The sequence below is a fragment of the Crinia signifera genome, chromosome 3, assembly GCF_055691185.1.
Source record: "Crinia signifera chromosome 3, ASM5569118v1, whole genome shotgun sequence".
Taxonomy (NCBI): Eukaryota; Metazoa; Chordata; class Amphibia; order Anura; family Myobatrachidae; genus Crinia; species Crinia signifera.
Genome location: NC_139219.1, coordinates 126,397,563 through 126,423,152, shown reverse-complemented (window position 1 = coordinate 126,423,152; position 25,590 = coordinate 126,397,563). Strand labels below are relative to the sequence as shown.

The 25,590-nt window shown below is 40.7% G+C and overlaps 1 protein-coding gene and 1 long non-coding RNA gene across 3 annotated transcripts in view; one reads left to right on the top strand and one right to left on the bottom strand.

Moving 5' to 3' along the window:
- LOC146062914 (scavenger receptor cysteine-rich domain-containing protein DMBT1-like) overlaps window positions 1-25,590 on the top strand; it is a 384,870-nt gene that overhangs the window by 119,861 nt on the left and 239,419 nt on the right. The gene's annotated exons all lie outside the window — the stretch shown is intronic.
- On the bottom strand, window positions 14,134-15,297 carry LOC146062570 (uncharacterized). 2 transcript variants are annotated; one of them, XR_014471397.1, is made up of 4 exons: window positions 15,255-15,297; window positions 14,509-14,581; window positions 14,292-14,376; window positions 14,134-14,189 (listed from the first exon to the last, which is right to left on the bottom strand). It is a non-coding gene; the product is annotated as an uncharacterized LOC146062570 (long non-coding RNA). The 2 variants fall into 2 exon arrangements; XR_014471398.1 differs by lacking the exon at window positions 14,509-14,581 and having other exon boundaries at window positions 15,255-15,294.

The following is a 25,590-nucleotide window of genomic DNA, read 5'->3' as shown; positions in this document are numbered from 1 at the left end:
CCATCCACCTTCTCAAAATGTCAGCATCAATATTACCACCATCAGTGTATAAACATTGGTTACAGCCATCATCCGGTGGACCTCTGCCTGTGTTAGTGCAGGGGTATCTGCTTGAGCTCTATAATTACCTGCAGTGCTCCTCTGTGTTGCCATACAAGAATGGTCAGCATTGGTCAGAACTGATCTCAGCATCTAGGGCCTTATTTTGGTTCATTCTTTCTGACAAAATCCTTCTTAGATGGGCAAAACCATGTGCACTGCAGGGGGGGCAGATGTAACATGTGCAGAGAGAATTAGATTTGGGTGAGTAATTTTGTTTCTGTGCAGGGTAAATACTGGCTGCTTTATTTTTACACTGCAATATAGATCTCACTTTGAAGTAAAACCCCACCCAAATCTAATTCTCTCTGAACAAGTTACATCTGCCCCACCTGCAGTGCACATGGTTTTGCCCATCTAAGAAGGATTTTGTCAGAAAGAATGAACCAAAATAAGGCCCCTAGAGACAATGCACCAGCCAACACAGGTCTCTTTGTAAAGCAGTTTTTGACCAAGACACAGATTGTAGTGCTAAGACACCCCCCATACTCACTAGACCTACCACTATTTCCAAATAGTTATCTGTATTCAAGGAAACCTGTTTTTCATCAGTTACTAAGGTAAAGAAGAAACAATGTTGATAATGAGCTATAGCAAGGCCCTAAACAATGGAAAATAAGAATGCAGCCGTTGTGGATACATAAGGGGAGAACGTAGAAGGGAAATAGAGTTAAAATGTACTGAATGCAATTAAACACAAATGATAGCATCAGTCTTGTAATATAATAAATAAATGTTTACACAATATAAATGTATTAATTCAAAACCAACTGTTTGTAAATTAATTGCAGAAGGGGTTATTGAGTAAAAGCACCAAAAAGGAATATGACCCTGCCTGTCTTCCCGTTTCCATGGGTGCAAGTGGTAGGGGCAATAGCATCAGGATTGCCCTGCCTAATTATTCTGGGACAAGTGTTTCCTGGGTTCTCGTGTTCTGCCCATTATACTCGACTGGGTCAGTCTGAACATGCTTGCAACTATTTCCAACAAATACTAAATCCCCAAGCAGACCAATCATTTTTGCTAAGACTATTTTATCTTTCCAGACATCTTGTTCACTATCTTAAGCCAGGTGAACAGTTAACATTAATCTATTTTTCAGCAATGTGCAATATTCAACACATATTCCTTTTATACATTATTAACAAACAACGTGTTCCTGCTGTGGACTTTGGCCTTGGGATTCTTTTCTAGAAACATATGCCAACATATTTTCAATGTTTCAATATGTCAGCTGAATCACATTTTGCTCCACTAGATCACATATGAAATGATGCATCATAGTAACATGTTTGGTTCTATCAATTAACTTTTCCTTGTGTACAAGCTTCATGCATCCTTGATTGTCCTCAAACAATATTGTGCAGGGGCAAATGCGGGATTTCTAAAGGGGGGTTTATCAGTTGTGATACGGCTAGGATGCCGGTGTTCACTATGCAAACACAATAGTTTGTGGAGGGGATGGTTAGGCTGCAGGAGCGTTAGATTGCGGAGGGGATGGTTAGGCTGCAGGAGCGTTAGATTGCGGAGGGGATGGTTAGGCTGCAGGAGCGTTAGATTGCGGAGGGGATGGTTAGGCTGCAGGAGCGTTAGATTGCGGAGGGGATGGTTATGCTGCAGGAGCGTTAGATTGTGGAGGGGAGGGTTAGGCTGCAGGAGCGTTAGATTGTGGAGTGGAGGGTTAGGCTGCAGGAGCGTTAGATTGTGGAGTGGAGGGTTAGGCTGCAGGAGCGTTAGATTGTGGAGTGGAGGGTTAGGCTGCAGGAGCGTTAGATTGCGGAGGGGATGGTTAGGCTGCAGGAGCGTTAGATTGCAGAGGGGATGGTTAGGCTGCAGGAGCGTTAGATTGTGGAGGGGATGGTTAGGCTGCAGGAGCGTTAGATTGCAGAGGGGAGGGTTAGGCTGCAGGAGCATTAGATTGTGGAGTGGAGGGTTAGGCTGCAGGAGCATTAGATTGCAGAGGGGAGGGTTAGGCTGCAGGAGCGCTTGATTGCGGAGGGGATGGTTATGCTGCAGGAGCGTTAGATTGCGGAGGGGAGGGTTAGGCTGCAGGAGCATTAGATTGTGGAGTGGAGGGTTAGGTTGCAGGAGCATTAGATTGCAGAGGGGAGGGTTAGGCTGCAGGAGCGTTTGATTGCGGAGGGGATGGTTAGGCTGCAGGAGCGTTAGATTGTGGAGGGGATGGTTAGGCTGCAGGAGCGTTAGATTGCGGAGGGGATGGTTAGGCTGCAGGAGCGTTAGATTGCAGAGGGGATGGTTAGGCTGCAGGAGCGTTAGATTGCGGAGGGGATGGTTAGGCTGCAGGAGCGTTAGATTGCGGAGGGGATGGTTATGCTGCAGGAGCGTTAGATTGCAGAGGGGATGGTTATGCTGCAGGAGCGTTAGATTGCGGAGGGGATGGTTAGGCTGCAGGAGCGTTAGATTGCGGAGGGGATGGTTAGGCTGCAGGAGCGTTAGATTGCGGATGGGATGGTTAGGCTGCAGAAGCATTAAATTGCAGAGGGGATGGTTAGGCTGCAGGAGCGTTAGATTGCGGAGGGGATGGTTAGGCTGCAGGAGCATTAGATTGTGGAGTGGAGGGTTAGGCTGCAGGAACGTTAGATTGCGGAAGGGACGGTTAGGCTGCAGGAGCATTAGATTGCGGAGGGGATGGTTATGCTGCAGGAGCGTTAGATTGCGGAGGGGAGGGTTAGGCTGCAGGAGCGTTAGATTGCAGAGGGGAGGGTTAGGCTGCAGGAGCATTAGATTGCGGAGGGGATGGTTAGGCTGCGGGAGCGTTAGATTGCAGAGGGGATGGTTATGCTGCAGGAGCATTAGATTGTGGAGGGGATGGTTATGCTGCAGGAACGTTAGATTGCGGAGGGGAGGGTTATGCTGCAGGAGCATTAGATTGCGTAGGGGATGGTTAGGCTGCAGGAGCATTAGATTGCGGAGGGGATGGTTAGGCTGCAGGAGCGTTAGATTGCGGAGGGGATGGTTAGGCTGCAGAAGCATTAAATTGCAGAGGGGATGGTTAGGCTGCAGGAGCGTTAGATTGCGGAGGGGACGGTTAGGCTGCAGGAGCATTAGATTGCGGAGGGGATGGTTAGGCTGCAGGAGCGTTAGATTGTGGAGTGGAGGGTTAGGCTGCAGGAACGTTAGATTGCGGAAGGGACGGTTAGGCTGCAGGAGCATTAGATTGCGGAGGGGATGGTTATGCTGCAGGAGCGTTAGATTGCGGAGGGGAGGGTTAGGCTGCAGGAGCGTTAGATTGCAGAGGGGAGGGTTAGGCTGCAGGAGCATTAGATTGCGGAGGGGATGGTTAGGCTGCGGGAGCGTTAGATTGCGGAGGGGATGGTTATGCTGCAGGAGCATTAGATTGCGGAGGGGATGGTTAGGCTGCGGGAGCGTTAGATTGCGGAGGGGATGGTTATGCTGCAGGAGCATTAGATTGTGGAGGGGATGGTTATGCTGCAGGAACGTTAGATTGCGGAGGGGAGGGTTATGCTGCAGGAGCATTAAATTGCGTAGGGGATGGTTAGGCTGCAGGAGCGTTAGATTGCGTAGGGGATGGTTAGGCTGCAGGAGCTTTAGATTGCGGAGGGGAGGGTTAGGCTGCAGGAGCGTTAGATTGCGAAGGGGATGGTTAGGCTGCAGGAGCGTTAGATTGCGGGGGGGGGGGGGGTGGTTAGGCAGCAGGAGCATTAGATTGTGGAGGGGATGGTTAGGCTGCAGGAGCGTTAGATTGCGTAGGGAATGGTTATGCTGCAGGAGCATTAGATTGCGGAGGGGAGGGTTATGCTGCAGGAGCGTTAGATTGTGGAGGGGATGGTTAGGCTGCAGGAGTGTTAGATTGTGGAGGGGAGGGTTATGCTGTGAGAGAGTTAATTTACAGAGGGGAGGTTTAGGCTGTGGTAGGGTAATTTTGTGGAGGGAGGGTAAGGCTGTAGGAGAGCTAGGCTGTGTATGGGGGGTAGTGGTGTGGGTTAAGCTGCAGCAAGGAACACTTGGCCTTGCAGATATGAATGAAGATGAAGCACAGGAGAGTTATTTTTATGTGTCAGGGTCCTCTGTCTGCAGTGCTGACGTTGTAACTAATTATTGTGACAGTGTAGGATGGGTGCTCACCTCGTACGATCCCATTGCCTGATCTTTGACCTTCATATACAGCAGCTGTGGTCAGAGCAGGGGTCTGTCTTCAGTCAGAGTAAGGCCCTTATTCTGATCGGTGCGGATATTCCCGCATTCTTACGGAGCGGTCCGCACGCCACGGTGTTTTGCCGCATGCGGCCATCGTCCGTAGAAACGCCCACGTGTCCTCCGCATTCGGACGGACTCACTCTTTAAGAACAGGGCGTGTTTACGGACGACATACAAACCATGCGTGTGCGGGAGAAACACTCCGATTCTGCACGGTATTACAGAGTATTACAGAGTATGCTCGGAAATACCGCATCCGAACGGGAGCCAAGCGGTGCTACCGCCCGTAAGCGGAGTATTTACGCCAAACAACCCACTATGAAGTATCTTCTGCAATACATCACATGACCCACTTATTCAATTACCTATCCTCATAAAAAACAGCTTATTTGGAATTGGAATCAATGTGTGTGGTTTCATGAGTACATGTCTAATACACATGTGTATTGATAGTATTAAGATTCAGTCATGTCCATTGTTAGCAGTTTTTAAGTGTGGGACAAGTACAGCATATGTGGGGGATTACTAAGGTTTCCTTGAAGCAGCAATGGTTTCAATTAAAGCACTGACAAGCGGCCTATTAGTGAGTAATGAGTAAAGGAGTAGATTCTATTGGGTTCAGGTGTTAATGGTTGTAGTCATTAGGCGTACGTTCGCCTACCGCATGAACGAGTGGTGTCCGCAAAGCAATAGTACACTTGTGGACACCGCACATTTCTGCCCTTTTTGCTCGCGTGCATTCGGAGTGGTTTCCGAATGTACGCCCCCCAACATAAGTGTACTCCCCCGTGTCCGCCCATGTTTCCGCCCCGTTTTGCCCACTTTGAAACTACGCCCATGTGTCATTCCGCATGACGCCCATAATACGCCCCTATTTCCCGACTGATAGCGGTGAACAGTTTTGGACGGGATTTGGCCGAACTGGTACCGAGTCAAGGCGTGGCACATGCGCGTAGCGTTCTCCACGCATGCGCAGACGCCGTAAAGACGCGATCCGTAAGTACGCGGTAAAGTCCGCGTCAATCAGAATAAGGGCCTAAATGTGGTCATCCCTCGGTTCATTCCACTCTGTGAACTTAAAAACCTGGGAGGACGTCCGGTCCCTGCAGTATAAGAGCAGCTACTGTGTGCAGCTGCGGGCAAGCGTGTCCAGGGCAGCCTGCTCCATACAGTCACTGACTGTCTGTGTGCAGTTCCCTGCATGAAGAGTCGCAGCCCAGCACTTCTCAACAGCCACAGCGGCTTCCAGTATGTGAGAGAGGAGCTGGGACCAGAGCGCTGTACTGTGGATACCTTGTGCTGTCCCTGCCTGCCAGTGTCACTTCCCTTGTAAAGAAGTGAACTCCCTCCTCCCACCACTGCTCTGCTCAATCCCCAGTGCATTTGAAAAGCTGTCCTGCCAAGCATTTAGAAGCTGCTGCTGCAGGACATTAGCAGCCCACAAAAAAAACCTTGGCTATCAGGGCGGTTTCAGTGCAACCATAAACCCCCCTGCCTGCGCCACTGTTGTAAATTGAGATACTGACCCTACAAAATCCTGTAGCTGATGTAAGCAAACAACTCATTGACTGTCATAATCTGCTGAAATAAATTCAGCTCCTGATGATGATGATATATTAACTGAAATATATGGCGGAATGTAATACAGTTCAAGGTTGCTGGGGCTGAGTTCAGTATAGGTTATTTAGGCAGCTTCACTTTTTTTTATCACCTATACAATTATCTTGTACAATTTCATGCTCTTTGTGATTGCTTAAAACCATAGAGTGACCATAGAGTACACTTATTCCAGGAGGTGGCTCTTTAAAATCCAATGGAATGTGTACAAGTACTTTAATTCCAAATATTCTTAAATGTTATAGGTCAGGTTTCATTCCATTTCACGTCCTATGAATTATTTTCAGTTTCAATAAATTCTTTCAAAATATCAGAATGTCATGAATTATCCCCCCCCCCCCCCCCCATAAATTGCGGCCATATTTGTGTAATAGAGCATGCTTCATCCACTTTAGTCGATTATCCTATTCATCCTCTTAGTAACACCATTTTTTTTCTTGATTGAAGGGCCTTGTTGTCTGGAACAATAATTACATATATTTTCAGAATGTATTTTGTCTTGCTACTTGTAAATACTGCTCCATTATCTGGTCATAGTGGGTGTTTTGTAAAGAATCATCTAAACGTAATACTGTACTTACTGTACTTGAGCAAATACTCTTCAAGTTCAGTGTCTGAGATTTTACACACATTTTTTTCATGATTTAAAACCTTGTTTCATGCACAAATAACATATATTTGTGTGAATTTCATGTGTTTGATGTGCTTATACAACATTAATGAAAGATACCTCAATAAACTTCTTTAAATATAAAAAATATTCCAATATACGGAATAATCTTTTATCTAGAATGCTTCTGGTCCCGAACATTTTGGATAAGGGATACTCAACCTGTACCACAAAATTTGGAAACTGTTACAAGAAAATGGTAAAAAGTAAAATTCTGTAATGACTTTTATCACAGGAAAGAGAGAATTACAATTACGATTACTAACAATTTATAATTAGAATCAGCATTTAAGAGACTTCTATTTTAGTTAGAGATGAGCAGCTTGATTTTTACTGAAAACAGTACACACAGTTTGAGGTTCTGCCTTGGGTCACTTTGGGGTCACTGAGTGGCAATGAGTCCCAGCTTGGGTTATTCTGCCAAGTTCAGATGTCGAACTAAACTCTGAAGCTTGCTTGTTTTTGGATTGTATGTAAGTGCTTCCATCATGATTCAGAGGTCATATCACACTGCTAATTACTTGAAATGATTGCTATTGATGTTATTAATATTGTAGGAACAACAACAGGTCCAAATTACATGATTTAGCTGTTTTTATAGTTTTAAAATGAAACCCAGATACAAAACCTAAAAACTTGAGGGTGGTTTTTATAAAACCAAAATAAGACTTAATTTGATGTTGGACCAAAACCAAAACATGGGGAATGGTGACTTCCAGGGCCTCCCCTTTTGGCCAGTCCAATTATAAGTCTGCCAGGAGACATTACAAATAACAGTGCCCCCAAAATGTGCCTCCACCTTGAATACACCACTGAATCATATGACCATAAGTGTTTGACAAAAACAAGGTGCCTGCAGGAAAAACTTACTGACAGCTATAAAAGTCTGAAGTCTTTGACATCTTTAGGTTTGTATTCGTCTTGGTCCTTGTCAGTTTATGCTTGTATAGGTCATTGGATTTTTAATGAATTTCAAGGAGTATCTGTGCCTTTTTATCTGTCTATCATTTGCTTTAGTATCTACTGCCATTGTGCAGTATTTCTGCAAGGTTCCATTTTTCTTCAATTTGTGTTCTGTTTTGCTTTCTATTTCTCTATTAGACCCATTTTTCTTTCTCCTCACATACCTTTCTGCATCCTACACACACTCTATCCTCACCTTCTTGGATGCAGTCATGCAGAAGGACTAGCGTAACCTCCATCTTCCAGGTCTGTGTTGACTTAGCATGTACTAAGATATATGCAAACAACATCCAGAAGTTATGTCCCATGCCACCAGATTCTTCATGCATGGCTTCCTATGAGCTTAAACTTGCACTGGGCCATGGAGACATGTTCCATGTTCCACCTTCCTCTCATGACCATGTCATTGCTGCCAGGCTAGGCTGCATGAACCCAGCCATTTGGCTACAATGGTGTCCCCAGGGTTGTCTCCTACTGGACTTACCTTAATTTCTTTCTTGCCCCAACTATACTTTGCATAGAAAATGATTCTGGTCCATTACTGTATTACTATCGGTTCTTCCTGATTTTCCAATGCATATTAGTGTTTTGAGAGGTCTTCATGATACAGTGGCACCTTTCAAATGCAGGAGACCTCTTGCTCAAGCACGCCATACCCATTTGATCCTCGTACTTTGGATGTTGCGTCTGCCTGACCCGTTTTATCCTCATCTTTCCAGCGTTTTTCTCTATTTTGATCCGTAGTTCCCAGGTTATATTTCCCAGTTCTTACTGGGATACAATCTTTCTCCCACCTTTTCCCTGCCCTCCATATCTGTGGTATATCTGCTAATTATAATGTACACACCACCTTTTCTTCTTTTTATTACCCTGCACATATTGTGTTTTGAGCTCCAGTCCTTCCATTGACAGGACAATTTTTGGTTTATCTGTCCCCATCTGCCTCTTTTCAACCTGTTTTTTGTTTAATAATACTTTTTATTGTCAGAGTAAGTCTACGAAGAATCTTGCCCAAAAAGCAGCCAAACAAAATCATGAATAGGACCAAAGCCATGGTAACAGTAGGACAATAATGAGTAAATAGTAAAATGTGTTCAACAAGAATACACATAGAAACATTAGAACAATAGAGCCATTAACTGGCTTTGTTATACATATATGTATGAAGCCTGCTATCTTTCAACAAGACAAATGAGCGTAATGAAATATATTTGAGTTTGGAGCGTATTTTGGAGAGGTGCAAGGTGCAGATTTCAGTATTTTCTCTTTAAACTCCAATTATTTCAGGTGTAAGTGTTTTTGTTCGAATCACAGTGTGTTTTCAGTTTCTTGTGCATTTTTAAGCCTATTAGTTCATTATTGCACTAGTCTTAAGGCCCGTCCAATGGATGGGCAAAAATTTAAGCTTAAGCAATTCTTGTTCCTCCAAACACAGCAGGGCAAAAGCTGCTGCTGCAGCAGCCAGAGCAGGTCACCAACTATCCACTTTCCTTACCCAACCACAGCAAAGCAGAAGCTTCTGCAGCAGCAGGCATAGCAAGTATTCAACTATTCACCATACCTTCCCAATCACAACAAGGCTGCTGCAGCAGCCAGAGCAGGTCTCTAACTATCCACCTACCCTACCCAACCACAGCAGGGCAGAAGCTGCTGAAGAAAACAAGAGATGCGCCAATCGCACAGTACAGACAATTGGTTGAGAAGTAGGACCCTCTATTGGAATAAGACAATAATATTTGTCTAAGACAGAAAAAAAGGGATACAGTATCCTATTGGCACACAAAGTGCAGCGATAGGTACAGGGGAAAGAAGGTCACCCACCCTCAATACAAACAATTTATACAGAAATGGCTTCCCCTGTCGCACACCGTGCTCACAACCTATATCAATTATATATCCTTAATTTATCTGTAGCTTGATCCGGTTCAGATGTGGGACTTCTTTTCTATTTTTTCTTATTTTCTATTTCCTTTTTCTCCAAAAAAGGAAGTATGAAAGAATATGGTATAGTACGTTTTCACAGGGTCATTAAATGGTTATGACCACCACCTTAGATAGAAGTGGGTTTTTTATTAGTTCAAAAGGGTAGCGTACCCTACTCACACCAAACAAAGGATGTGCTCCTCACATAAAGGTTTCTTTTATCCATAAAAAAGACCACAATTTGCTTCAAAACGACAGGTGGCCTCTTCTGTTGATATTTCTTTCACAGAAAGTGGACATACCTTCACCCAGTGTATCTTAAACATAGAAACATAGAAACATAGAATATAAGAACCACTTGGCCCATCTAGTCTGCCCCTTTTTTTAAACATGTTACCTCAAACCATATTTGATCCTTATTTTTTTGTAAGGATATCAATATGCTTATCCCAAGCATGTTTAAATTGTACTACTGTATTTGCGTCTACCACCTCTGTTGGGAGGCTATTCCACTTATCTACTACTCTTTCTGTGAAAAAATTCTTCCTCGCATTTCCCCTGAATCTTCCTCCCTCTAGTTTCAGTGCATGTCCTCGTGTTCTGTTGCTCCTCTTCCTGTGAAGAATGTCTCCCACCTGTACCTTGTTAAAGCCCTTGATATATTTGAAAGTTTCTATCATGTCTCCCCTTTCCCTTCTCTGCTCTAAAGTATACATATTAAGATATTTTAGTCTTTCCTGGTACGTTTTGTGATGTAGGCCATGCACCATTTTAGTTGCTCTTCTTTGTACAGTCTCTAATGTATTTATATCCTTCTGGAGATATGGCCTCCAGAACTGAACACAATACTCTAGGTGAGGTCGTACCAATGACCTATACAGTGGCATTATTACTTCTTTCTTTCTACTGCTGATACCTCTCCCTATGCAACCAAGCATCTGACTTGCCTTCTTCATTGCTTTGTTACATTGCCTACCTGCTTTTAAGTCCCCTGAAATAGTGACACCTAGATCCCTCTCTTCCTCAGTAGTTTCCATTATAGTGCCATTTATACTATATTGAGTCTTTGGATTTCTGAGACCCAAGTGCATGATTTTGCATTTTTTGGCATTAAACTGTAGTTGCCATTCTCTTGACCATTTCTCTAATCTGCCTAGATCCTCAATCATTTGTTTTACCCCTCCTGGTGTGTCTACCCTGTTGCATACCTTTGTGTCATCTGCAAAAAGGCACATTTTACCCTCAATTCCATTTGCAATATCACCAATAAAGATATTAAAAAGCACCGGTCCAAGTACAGATCCCTGGGGTACTCCACTTGTAACCTTTCCCTCCTTTGACTGTACTCCGTTTACTACAACTCTCTGTTTTCTGTCCTGCAACCACGCTCTTATCCATTCAACTATCTTAGAATCCAATCCCAAGCTTTCAAGTTTATTTAACAGTCTGCGATGTGGGACAGTGTCAAAAGCTTTACTAAAGTCTAGATAAGCTACATCTACAGCCCCACCTTGATCTATTACTTTAGTCACCCAGTCAAAAAAGTCAATAAGATTTGTTTGACACGATCTTCCCCCAGTAAACCCATGCTGTTTTGGATCCTGTAAATTGCTGGTTTTGAGATATTCTACAACTCTTTGTTTTAAGAGTGTTTCCATCAATTTCCCTACTACTGATGTAAGGCTCACTGGTCGAGAGATATGAAGGGGGACGTACCCCACTTACACAACACAGCATATTTTCAATCCTATCTCGGTTTCTTTATAGGAGTGCCTTCCTCCCAATTTCAGCTTTTTCTTTGTTATATCAATGTGTATATATATATATATATATATATATATATATATATATATATATATATATATATATATACACCAAAAGAAAAGTGTAAAAAAAAACGTACTTTAAACGTATAACAATTTTTTATTTCTCTAAAAGACACAATTAAAAATATAGGGCATAGTGGACCACAGCAACTGCACAATAAAGATGGAAAGAACACTTAACTTTGTTCAGGGGATCAGGTCCGGACTGATACCCCTGAATTGGAAGTGAAGCACGTGCAGTAGTGTTGGTCTCTGAATTAGCCCCAGACTAAGTTGGTCTCTGAATCATTCCTCAGGATGTGAGAGTCTGGGTCTACAGCATGGGTATTTATACCCTCAGTGATATTCCTCCCCTTCCTGTGGGAGGGCTTAGGGTTTGAAACCGGAAGTGTATAAAAACGCTATCAAAAGGCTATAAAAAGACTTCTGTACCTCATAGCTGGTATAATAAAACCACACATTAGTGGTATATATAATATAAACAATTTCCTACAGCGGGGTCCAGTTATCTCGTATAAAAACCAAGTGGAACGCATGCGTTCCTGGAAGTTCAGCCGTGACACGCATGATGACGTCAGCGGTCACGGACTGATATGCAACGTTTCCTCCCCGAATAGGTGGAACGCATGGATTAGTGGGGGCGGAAGTGCCCGCTCTGCTATATCCGTAGGGCCGTGGAACGCATGACGGAAGTGTAGATGGACATGTCTAGGTATAGGGCCGTGGAACGCATCACGGAAGTATAGATGGACACATATAGATATACATATATTTACAGCGCATTCAATGTTTTATAAAAACTTTCTAATAATAATGTATAACACTTAATGAATCGATTACACTAAAAAGGAAAGAAATGAAAGAATGTATAAGAAGAAGAGAGGGGATATATCGAGAGAAATGTTCATAGGAACCACTTACAGTAGTTTCAAAGTCCATATTCAATCCATCTGGGTGCAATGTACCCAGATTAAAGATAGAACGCATTTCTGTTTTGGCCAGAGACTCTTCTAAGATATATTTTCTCCAGCTCCCTACTATTTTTCTGATGCCGCAAAAAGATATTAGTTGGTCAGTCCTACAGTCATGCTGATCTTTGAAATGAGCAGATACATTATTAGACAGAATTCCTTTTCGGATATTCCGAAGATGTTCACCCATACGTTCCTTTAGTTTTCTACTTGTCTTTCCTATATATTGTTTTGAACAGGAACAGGTCAGGAGGTAAATAACATTTTTACTTTCACATGTAATGAAATCCTTTATTTGGTGGGTAGTACCTTTTTGTTTTGATACAATTCCTTTATAACCGTGTTCTTACTCTTACAGTTCCTGCACATCATACATGAACCGCATCTGTAGAAGCCAGTTGATTTCACTTCTTTTTTTGTTTGTTTATTTATTGTGCTTTTTACCACTATATTCCGCACATTTCTAGCTTTTCTGTACACAAATTTTGGTTCAGGTTTTAAGTACTTTTTCATAATGGGATCTTTTAACAACACATTCCAATGTCTTTTTATGATTTTCTCTATATCGCGGTGCTGTCCATTAAATTGTGTAATGAATGGTATTCCAATATCCTCTTTTACTTCTGGTGCTGATGGATCGATTTGCAATAGCTCCTCCCGATTCTTCTCTTCAAATTGATTACAGGTTTTTTCTATAACTTTCCTGCTATATCCCTTCCCCACAAATTGTTTAGTGAGGATGGCTCCCTGTTGTTTATAATCCTCGATTCTGGTGCAGTTCCTACGAGCTCGATGAAATTGGCCAGAAGGAATTGACTTAAGCCAATTTGGGTGATGGTTGCTATCAGCTTGTATATGAGAGTTACAATTGGTGGGTTTGCAGTATGTTTTCGTATAAATCTTACCATCATCAATGAAAAATTCACTGCTTGTTTGCTTTTTTGAAATGTGAGTACAATATTCTGGTCGTTGTTATTTAGATGTGTGCAGAAAGATTCCAAAAGGGTTTCCTCTCCTTTCCATACAAACAATATATCGTCGATATATCTTGTCCATAGCACCAGGTTCGCCCCAAATTCATGCCCCTCGTATACCGATGACTCTTCCCATTGGGACATGAATAAGTTCGCATAACTTGGGGCAAATTGTTTATATTATATATACCACTAATGTGTGGTTTTATTATACCAGCTATGAGGTACATAAGTCTTTTTATAGCGTTTTTATACACTTCCGGTTTCAAACCCTAAGCCCTCCCACAGGAAGGGGAGGAATATCATTGAGGGTATAAATACCCATGCTGTAGACCCAGACTCTCACATCCTGAGGAAGACCTGTCAAGGTTGAAACGCGTTGGTGGAGAGTCTGGGGCTAATTCAGAGACCAACACTACTGCACGTGCTTCACTTCCAATTTAGGGGTATCAGTCCAGAACTGATCCCCTGAACAAAGTTAAGTGTTCTTTCCATCTTCATTGTGCAGTTGCTGTGGTCCACTATGCCCTATATTTTTAATTGTGTCTTTTAGAGAAATAAAAAATTGTTATACGTTTAAAGTACATTTTTTTACTCTTTTCTTTTGGTATATATATATATATATATATATATATATATATATATATATATATATATATATATATATATACACACGTGGGGGTTTGACCCTGAATGCGCTTCCAATACTAGATAGCGGCCAACCTCTACAAAATCCCCCCTGTTAGTGGGAGATGAGGGACAAGACACGAGAAAAAGATGTAGAGGGCGCTGTAGGAATTCCCACCACCTTATTGTGTGCTCAAGTTTCAGGCAGATAGGTAGAGTAATAATTCAATCACATTTATTAAAAATACAAATGTATGACTTTTACAAATTCATATTCTTGTGAACCGCAAGGAAACGACCCGACGCGTTTCGTCTCCGAAGAGACTTCCTCAGGGGTACACTGTGGGTGGTACAGAATGCCATAAGAATCATATATATATCACACAGAATATTAAAACTTTTTCTTTCAGAAATTTTGAGAAATATGATATATAATACATACCGGTAGAATGCGGTATGTTGTAAAAACAATCTTTTAAAATTCTTTGTAAGAATCAAACAGAGTTCGGAAAGGACTTTGTAAAATTCTGTAAACCAGAGCATGTGTCTCATGAGTCACAAGTAGCAAAATTCTACCACAATAATAGGAGGAGCAAAAGTAGGAGGATAAGGAAGAGGAGGAGAGAAAGCATAAACGAATATAAGGTAAATGGACATACCCAATGTAGACAGGCCTTCAATAAGGGCCCTTTTGGCAGAATAGGGCGCTGGAAAAAAGGGGGAGGAGTGTACCTATAGATAGATGAACCATTAAAGGTCAAAAGGTCACCTAGCACAAAATCAATGCTAACAATTCATTGGCCATACCTACTTTAGGTGGGGTCATGTGCTAATAACAAATCTAGCTCAGGGAAAAGTGAGGCTGAGTAGACAATTATAACAGGGAGAATGCCCAAGACCATAAAAGACTCTAACTCACAACTAAGGGGTCAAAATACCATCATAGAGACTATAAACGATAGTATAATCACTAAACCTCAATGATGATGGCATCTGAAAAGGACAACTTTAATAATCCGATTCAGTGTATATAACAGAGGACAACCTGATATCTTACGGGTCCAATAAAGTATGCATGGCTGGGCGATTTATATAAGCACAGTATAGTACCGGCCACATTACAAAAGCATTTGTAGTGTTAGTATCTGGAAATATCGGCATAACAATGGTGTACCTCTGCATGATATAAATGGCTACATCCAGATGAAATGGCTGGATATATCATAAATCCACATAATCAACATGGCTATGTGATTCACCAATGTATAAATTTCAACAGTATATTCATATGAACAGGGTGACAATAGTAAAGACAATGGATATGTGAATCACAATCCAACAGCATAAGGAATTACAACAGCATAATAGCATAAACAATTGTCAGATATATCAAAGGGTAACCTACCAGAATTTGGTGAGCACAACTGAACTCTCCTGCACCTTTTCCAGAATGATTGGACTATGGGAGGGTGGACCTAATTTATACCCTGAATGTGGGCCGTCCTATCCGGTCAGTGGAAGGAGTGCAAAAACCGGGTATGAGATGTAATGTGGATAGCTGGAATTCTAATTTAAAGTGAAAGTGCAGGGAGCCGTATAATCGGCTGATATAGATAATAGAGGGCCAAGTCACGCAACTAAGTGTCCTAAGTGCTAGTATACCTAACATTCTATATAGTGCACCTATGCATTCCCCAATCCGATAATGGGGATAATAGTGTTGCTATAATAAGAGCATAAATATTTAAGGGGAAAATAATAAACAGTGTTGAATGGGATAGAAACATTGTGTTTAATGATTAAACCCAATGTTCTTATGAGGTCTGGGTAAACCACAATGATGGATCTGACATTACATATCAAAATACAATGATGACATAGTAATGGGTGACAGATGATATATATCCTATGTTTACAGGTTGTGAATATGGGCTTTTTACAGATTGTACAGGTGATACAGATTATAAAAATTCTGGTGATCACATGATGACCAATAATATCCAAGGAAATTTTATACAGAAATTCATACATAGATCTAAAGTGTGATATCACATAGTTTCATACAGAAATTTATGTATGGATTTAAAGTGTGATAACATATAAAGAAAGAGTGAACCCAACCATAAATAGTGTCCCGTATAGGGATATAATATTTAGAACAGAGTATGCCCCAAGCGGATATTATAGAACCGTAGTAGTGCCAATAGGATGGGAAAAAGGGTACATGGGTGGAGTATAAATCCTGAATCTCTTAAGGATATACACTAATAATAGGAAAGAAGAAAGAACATATAATGGTATGAATGTATAGACAGATATAATAGGAATATGCTATGGGAAAGGTTCAAAGTATGCCCAGGGGTATGAGGGCCCAAAGTACCACACAAAATTAATTCAAAAGACGGGGACCCAAGGTGTTCAACCATACAACTTCCAAAAAAAAAAAAAAAGGAGGGGATGGGCAGCTGAGTGAAAGGGACTAGTGTCCAAAAAATAATAAGGATTTTCTATGAACCTAAAAAGGACACTATGTCAACATTTTCATTTAACCCTTTAGGGTAAAGGGTGTTAAGTGTGTATATCCAAAATGTCTCTTGTTTGGAGAGTTTTAGGTCCCGATCTCCACCTCTTGGATCTACAGTGACTTGTTCTAAGATGGTGAAAGAGAAATTCTTCACTTCCACAGAGGAGTTATGTTTCTCTGTATAATGCCGTGAAAGACTGTGGATGGATACTTTATGCTTGATGTTACGGATGTGTTCTTGTATCCGAATTTTGACCTGCCGCTTTGTTTTGCCGATGTACATAGCCCCGCAGCCGCAAGTGATTCGGTAAATCACGTAACTCGAATTACAGGTAGTTGGGAGGTTCAGGGAATATTTTTTCTTTCCAGTCTCATGTTTGAATGGGGATTTTTCTATGAATTTGCAACACAGACACTTATTACAAGGTGTGCAACGTACCACTTTTGTCAGAAAATTACTCTCTGGTGGTTTTCTGGAGATAGCTCTCAATTGACTGGGAGCAATGATACTTTTAAGATTTTTTGCACGTCTAAAAATCAAATCTGGTTTGGGCGGTAGATGTGGGCCCAAGATGTTATCCTTCAGTAAGATGCCCCAATGTCTGTTCAGAATTTTCTTAATTTGAAAGTTTTCCTTGTTATATTGGGTTACAAAGAATCGTTTTCCAAAGTTCTTGGTGGATGGGGCTTCAACTGGTGATAGGAAGTCTTCCCGTGGTCTAGCAGACGCTTTACTTCTTGCTTGATTGATTTTTTGTGGGTCATATCCTCTCTCGATGAACCTATTCGCCAACATCAAGGATTGGTCATTGTAATCTCTTATAGAACTGCAATTTCTTCTAATGCGGCAGAATTGTGCAAATGGGATACTATCCTTCCATTGTGGTAGGTGACAGCTGTCATATGGAATGTAGCTATTACAATCCACTTCTTTGAAGAAAGTTTTGGTGGTCACTGTTTCTCCAGGGGAACCTTCCAGAACAAAGTCTAGATAGTTGATACTTTTTTGATCCATTTTGTGGGTGAACTTAAGATTGAATTCATTGTTCTGAAGGCCTTCCATAAAATCATCAATGGTGGAAATGTCCCCTCTCCATACCAGAATGAGATCGTCAATGTAGCGTTGGTAGAATAGAATATTCCCGTAGTACTTGGAATTGTAAATGTATTGTTCTTCCCAGACACCCATGAACAGATTTGCGTACGATGGGGCAAATTTGGTCCCCATCGCAGTTCCGGTGGTCTGCAGGTAGTATTTTTTATCAAATTCAAAGAAATTATGTGTTAGAATAAATTTGATGCTGCTGAGAATGAACTCTATCTCTTTAGGGTTACTCAGATTATGTCTTAAGAGTATGGTTTCCACTGCTTTCAGGCCTTTCTCATGTGGGATCGATGAGTACAAAGCTTGGACATCCACAGTCAGCCAAGTCAGATCTTCCTTCCATTGGAAATTGGTTAATTTGTTCAACAGGGAAGTTGAATCTTTTAAATGTGAGGCATTTTTGAGTACGTATGGCTGAAGAAGTATATCGATAAGATGTGACAGGTTGCAGCTTAATGATTTTATACCAGCCACTATGGGTCTTTCAGGTGGGAGTTCTTTATTCTTATGAACTTTTGGTATGTGGTAGAATATGGGCATTGTAGGATGCCTGGTATACAAGTACTCAAATTCTTCCTTTCCAATGACCGAGTTCTTCCTGGCCTCTACTAGTAAGTCATATAGTGCCTCCAGGTATTCAGCCGTGGGGTTGGTGGGAAGTTCAGTGTAGGTATTTTTGTCCAGGAGAATATTACAAGCTTCCTTTAAATACATTTCACGTGATTGAAGCACTACCGTTCCGCCTTTGTCGGCATTACGTATGATAAGATCTTCATCTTTTTTCAGGGACTTCAAAGCTTTGATTTCTTTAGGTTGTAAGTTGCTTGTGGTTTGTTTGTCCCAGATTTTAATTTTCTTGAAGTCTTCATTCACTAAATTATAGAAAATGTCGATATGACTGCCCTTTGACTCCACCGGGTAGAACTTTGAAGGATTGGACACTCTGGGCAGAATCCGTTCATGAGACGGAAGTATAGGATTTTTTAAAAAATGACGTTGAAGCGTTAAGTTTCTTATGAACTTATTAAGGTCAATGAACAAATTAAATTTGTCCACATGTCCGTCCGGTGCAAATTTTAGTCCTTTATTTAGTACTGAGATCTGTTCTGGGGGACTCAGAATCAGTAAAACTCCCACATTGGGTAATAGTGATGAAGAATTCACATCCAGTTGGAATAAAATCCTTGAGGAATGTTCCCTAAGACTTATTTCACTTATTATAAGTGAAAGAAAGAAGGAAATCACGAGGATAGAGGAGGATATGATCAAAATAGACAAAGCTGTGGAGAAATTCTCCAATAGTGAAGAATTTGAACGGGATGTAAGAGATCTCCATCAAAAATTGGAAAAAGTGGAAGGTGACATCATCCTTAGGAAACAAAAAAAGTTTCAACGCGACAAAAATGATTATATTAGCGGACAAATCCACAACTGGTCCACTGACAATAGACCAAAAATGCGAAGAGACTCCCACGTCTACAACGAGCAAATTCAACAGGACAGACCATACCAAAATAATTTTCGCCGTCGATACAATTCTAATTGGAGAAATGATTCGCGATGGCAACAACCTGTTCCCAAAAGGGATTATAGATACAGGTCCCCCTACAGACGCCACAGAGGAAATAATCCAGGCACTGAGAATCAAAGACATAGGACAAACTATGACAGATATACACACTCTGATAACCACCCACATCGGTTTAGAAAACCTACTTTCCATGATAGATTTGAAGACAGAACTCTAAGATCCAGAAGTCGTTCTCATGAACGCATACCACCACCGGTGCATTTTTTAGGAAGAAAGGGTCTCCCTTCAGTTCAGGGAGAAGAAATTCTATACGACAAAATCAATTCCCCACAAGGAGTCAAAAGAGGGCACATTGGGGACGAAGAGGCTGCCGAGGGGGCGGAAAGAAGCCCAAAGAAAAGGAAAGCCCTAGTATTCCAGAGCCACAGGAGACAGGAATCATCAATATTTCAAAAAGGCAACTACTCCCAGAACAGATCTCAGTACTAAATAAAGGACTAAAATTTGCACCGGACGGACATGTGGACAAATTTAATTTGTTCATTGACCTTAATAAGTTCATAAGAAACTTAACGCTTCAACGTCATTTTTTTTAAAAATCCTATACTTCCGTCTCATGAACGGATTCTGCCCAGAGTGTCCAATCCTTCAAAGTTCTACCCGGTGGAGTCAAAGGGCAGTCATATCGACATTTTCTATAATTTAGTGAATGAAGACTTCAAGAAAATTAAAATCTGGGACAAACAAACCACAAGCAACTTGCAACCTAAAGAAATCAAAGCTTTCAAGTCCCTGAAAAAAGATGAAGATCTTATCATACGTAATGCCGACAAAGGTGGAACGGTAGTGCTTCAATCACGTGAAATGTATTTAAAGGAAGCTTGTAATATTCTCCTGGACAAAAATACCTACACTGAACTTCCCACCAACCCCACGGCTGAATACCTGGAGGCACTATATGACTTACTAGTAGAGGCCAGGAAGAACTCGGTCATTGGAAAGGAAGAATTTGAGTACTTGTATACCAGGCATCCTACAATGCCCATATTCTACCACATACCAAAAGTTCATAAGAATAAAGAACTCCCACCTGGAAGACCCATAGTGGCTGGTATAAAATCATTAAGCTGCAACCTGTCACATCTTATCAATATACTTCTTCAGCCATACATACTCAAAAATGCCTCACATTTAAAAGATTCAACTTCCCTGTTGAGCAAATTAACCAATTTCCAATGGAAGGAAGATCTGACTTGGCTGACTGTGGATGTCCAAGCTTTGTACTCATCGATCCCACATGAGAAAGGCCTGAAAGCAGTGGAAACCATACTCTTAAGACATAATCTGAGTAACCCTAAAGAGATAGAGTTCATTCTCAGCAGCATCAAATTTATTCTAACACATAATTTCTTTGAATTTGATAAAAAATACTACCTGCAGACCACCGGAACTGCGATGGGGACCAAATTTGCCCCATCGTACGCAAATCTGTTCATGGGTGTCTGGGAAGAACAATACATTTACAATTCCAAGTACTACGGGAATATTCTATTCTACCAACGCTACATTGACGATCTCATTCTGGTATGGAGAGGGGACATTTCCACCATCGATGATTTTATGGAAGGCCTTCAGAACAATGAATTCAATCTTAAGTTCACCCACAAAATGGATCAAAAAAGTATCGACTATCTAGACTTGGTTCTGGAAGGTTCCCCTGGAGAAACAGTGACCACCAAAACTTTCTTCAAAGAAGTGGATTGTAATAGCTACATTCCATATGACAGCTGTCACCTACCACAATGGAAGGATAGTATCCCATTTGCACAATTCTGCCGCATTAGAAGAAATTGCAGTTCTATAAGAGATTACAATGACCAATCCTTGATGTTGGCGAATAGGTTCATCGAGAGAGGATATGACCCACAAAAAATCAATCAAGCAAGAAGTAAAGCGTCTGCTAGACCACGGGAAGACTTCCTATCACCAGTTGAAGCCCCATCCACCAAGAACTTTGGAAAACGATCCTTTGTAACCCAATATAACAAGGAAAACTTTCAAATTAAGAAAATTCTGAACAGACATTGGGGCATCTTACTGAAGGATAACATCTTGGGCCCACATCTACCGCCCAAACCAGATTTGATTTTTAGACGTGCAAAAAATCTTAAAAGTATTATTGCTCCCAGTCAATTGAGAGCTATCTCCAGAAAACCACCAGAGAGTAATTTTCTGACAAAAGTGGTACGTTGCACACCTTGTAATAAGTGTCTGTGTTGCAAATTCATAGAAAAATCCCCATTCAAACATGAGACTGGAAAGAAAAAATATTCCCTGAACCTCCCAACTACCTGTAATTCGAGTTACGTGATTTACCGAATCACTTGCGGCTGCGGAGCTATGTACATCGGCAAAACAAAGCGGCAGGTCAAAATTCGGATACAAGAACACATCCGTAACATCAAGCATAAAGTATCCATCCACAGTCTTTCACGGCATTATACAGAGAAACATAACTCCTCTGTGGAAGTGAAGAATTTCTCTTTCACCATCTTAGAACAAGTCACTGTAGATCCCAGAGGTGGAGATCGGGACCTAAAACTCTCCAAACAAGAGACATTTTGGATATACACACTTAACACCCTTTACCCTAAAGGGTTAAATGAAAATGTTGACATAGTGTCCTTTTTAGGTTCATAGAAAATCCTTATTCTTTTTTGGACACTAGTCCCTTTCACTCAGCTGCCCATCCCCTCCTTTTTTTTTTTTTTTTTTGGAAGTTGTATGGTTGAACACCTTGGGTCCCCGTCTTTTGAATTAATTTTGTGTGGTACTTTGGGCCCTCATACCCCTGGGCATACTTTGAACCTTTCCCATAGCATATTCCTATTATATCTGTCTATACATTCATACCATTATATGTTCTTTCTTCTTTCCTATTATTAGTGTATATCCTTAAGAGATTCAGGATTTATACTCCACCCTTGTACCCTTTTTCCCATCCTATTGGCACTACTACGGTTCTATAATATCCGCTTGGGGCATACTCTGTTCTAAATATTATATCCCTATACGGGACACTATTTATGGTTGGGTTCACTCTTTCTTTATATGTTATCACACTTTAAATCCATACATAAATTTCTGTATGAAACTATGTGATATCACACTTTAGATCTATGTATGAATTTCTGTATAAAATTTCCTTGAATATTATTGGTCATCATGTGATCACCAGAATTTTTATAATCTGTATCACCTGTACAATCTGTAAAAAGCCCATATTCACAACCTGTAAACATAGGATATTTATCCTCTGTCACCCATTACTATGTCATCATTGTATTTTGATATGTAATGTCAGATCCATCATTGTGGTTTACCCAGACCTCATAAGAACATTGGGTTTAATCATTAAACACAATGTTTCTATCCCATTCAACACTGTTTATTATTTTCCCCTTAAATATTTATGCTCTTATTATAGCAACACTATTATCCCCATTATCGGATTGGGGAATGCATAGGTGCACTATATAGAATGTTAGGTATACTAGCACTTAGGACACTTAGTTGCGTGACTTGGCCCTCTATTATCTATATCAGCCGATTATACGGCTCCCTGCACTTTCACTTTAAATTAGAATTCCAGCTATCCACATTACATCTCATACCCGGTTTTTGCACTCCTTCCACTGACCGGATAGGACGGCCCACATTCAGGGTATAAATTAGGTCCACCCTCCCATAGTCCATTCATTCTGGAAAAGGTGCAGGAGAGTTCAGTTGTGCTCACCAAATTCTGGTAGGTTACCCTTTGATATATCTGACAATTGTTTATGCTATTATGCTGTTGTAATTCCTTATGCTGTTGGATTGTGATTCACATATCCATTGTCTTTACTATTGTCACCCTGTTCATATGAATATACTGTTGAAATTTATACATTGGTGAATCACATAGCCATGTTGATTATGTGGATTTATGATATATCCAGCCATTTCATCTGGATGTAGCCATTTATATCATGCAGAGGTACACCATTGTTATGCCGATATTTCCAGATACTAACACTACAAATGCTTTTGTAATGTGGCCGGTACTATACTGTGCTTATATAAATCGCCCAGCCATGCATACTTTATTGGACCCGTAAGATATCAGGTTGTCCTCTGTTATATACACTGAATCGGATTATTAAAGTTGTCCTTTTCAGATGCCATCATCATTGAGGTTTAGTGATTATACTATCGTTTATAGTCTCTATGATGGTATTTTGACCCCTTAGTTGTGAGTTAGAGTCTTTTATGGTCTTGGGCATTCTCCCTGTTATAATTGTCTACTCAGCCTCACTTTTCCCTGAGCTAGATTTGTTATTAGCACATGACCCCACCTAAAGTAGGTATGGCCAATGAATTGTTAGCATTGATTTTGTGCTAGGTGACCTTTTGACCTTTAATGGTTCATCTATCTATAGGTACACTCCTCCCCCTTTTTTCCAGCGCCCTGATCTGCCAAAAGGGCCCTTATTGAAGGCCTGTCTACATTGGGTATGTCCATTTACCTTATATTCGTTTATGCTTTCTCTCCTCCTCTTCCTTATCCTCCTACTTTTGCTCCTCCTATTATTGTGGTAGAATTTTGCTACTTGTGACTCATGAGACACATGCTCTGGTTTACAGAATTTTACAAAGTCCTTTCCGAACTCTGTTTGATTCTTACAAAGAATTTTAAAAGATTGTTTTTACAACATACCGCATTCTACCGGTATGTATTATATATCATATTTCTCAAAATTTCTGAAAGAAAAAGTTTTAATATTCTGTGTGATATATATATATGATTCTTATGGCATTCTGTACCACCCACAATGTACCCCTGAGGAAGTCTCTTCGGAGACGAAACGCGTCGGGTCGTTTCCTTGCGGTTCACAAGAATATGAATTTGTAAATGTCATACATTTGTATTTTTAATAAATGTGATTGAATTATTACTCTACCTATCTGCTTGAAACTTGAGCACACAATAAGGTGGTGGGAATTCCTACAGCGCCCTCTACATCTTTTTCTCATATATATATATATATATATATATATATATATATATATATATATATATATATATATATATATACACATTGATATAACAAAGAAAAAGCTGAAAATGGGAGGAAGGCACTCCTATAAAGAAACCGAGATAGGATTGAAAATACGCTGTGTTGTGTAAGTGGGGTACGTCCCCCTTCATATCTCTTTAAGATACACTGGGTGAAGGTATATCCACTTTCTGTGAAAGAAATATCAACAGGAGAGGCCACCTGTCGTTTTGAAGCAAATTGTGGTCTTTTTTATGGATAAAAGAAACCTTTATGTGAGGAGCACATCCTTTGTTTGGTGTGAGTAGGGTACGCTACCCTTTTGAACTAATAAAAAACCCACTTCTATCTAAGGTGGTGGTCATAACCATTTAATGACCCTGTGAAAACGTACTATACCATATTCTATTTTTTTTCTCTTTCATACTTCCTTTTTTGGAGAAAAAGAAAATAGAAAATAAGAAAAAATAGAAAAGAAGTGCCACATCTGAACCGGATCAAGCTACAGATAAATTAAGGATATATAATTGATATAGGTTGTGAGCGCAGTGTGCGACAGGGGAAGCCATTTCTGTATAAATAATATTTGTCTGTATATCATGAAGGTGTGCAACCATAGGACAAGAAGCTGCTAAAGCAGCCAGAGCAAGTCTCCAATTATTTACCTACCCTTGCCAACCACAGTAGGGCAGAGCTGCTGCAGCAGGTATAGAAGATCCCAAAAAACCCACGCCGATGAGTCGCTTATTAATTTCAGTTTGTCAAAAGTTTTGCAAAGTGAAAATGTTTTTCATTTAATGGACCCTTATAAGCATTTAAGGGTCCACTTAAGGGAGTCTGTTTATTGTGTTGTATTTAGAAAGTCATAATCTTTCTAATGTCATATAACAGTGCATGAAAACAACAAAAACAGCATGGTCCCTTATGACAGCACTCTTAAGGGCTCGGCCAATTAAACCCATCTTCAAATTTAGATAGTCCATTAAGATGAGAAGGTAGTGTGCAGTTTGAAGACGATTAGTTAAAGCGTTTGAGAGTTATCGTGGAACATCCATATACACACACACACACACACTCAAAAACATCATTAAATTATACTTATGTAGATTTGTTCATTGTGGCTTGCATAGGGGAGCCAGGGACTAGCATAGGGGGCTTTTAGTGGTCAGCGCAAGCTGACCACTTTGTGTTCTAATTTATTAAGCCTCTGTTAGACACATTGGGGTTTCCAATGGATGAACATCAGTTTGATGTAATTAGGGATTGATGCAATATGCCTTAGCATAAGGCGTGGCAGTTGTGTAACTCTATAAATTTGATCTAGACTTAAAGAATGTCTTTCTGAAGCAAATGCTGCCGTTATTTATTCTTTTGAATTGTCCTGTCAGATTATACCTTTGGGTAGTTCATATATTTTGTAGAACATTGGAGAGGGCAATTGCATTTCACTTTATTTTAGTTATCTGTGGAATTTAAGAGAGACTT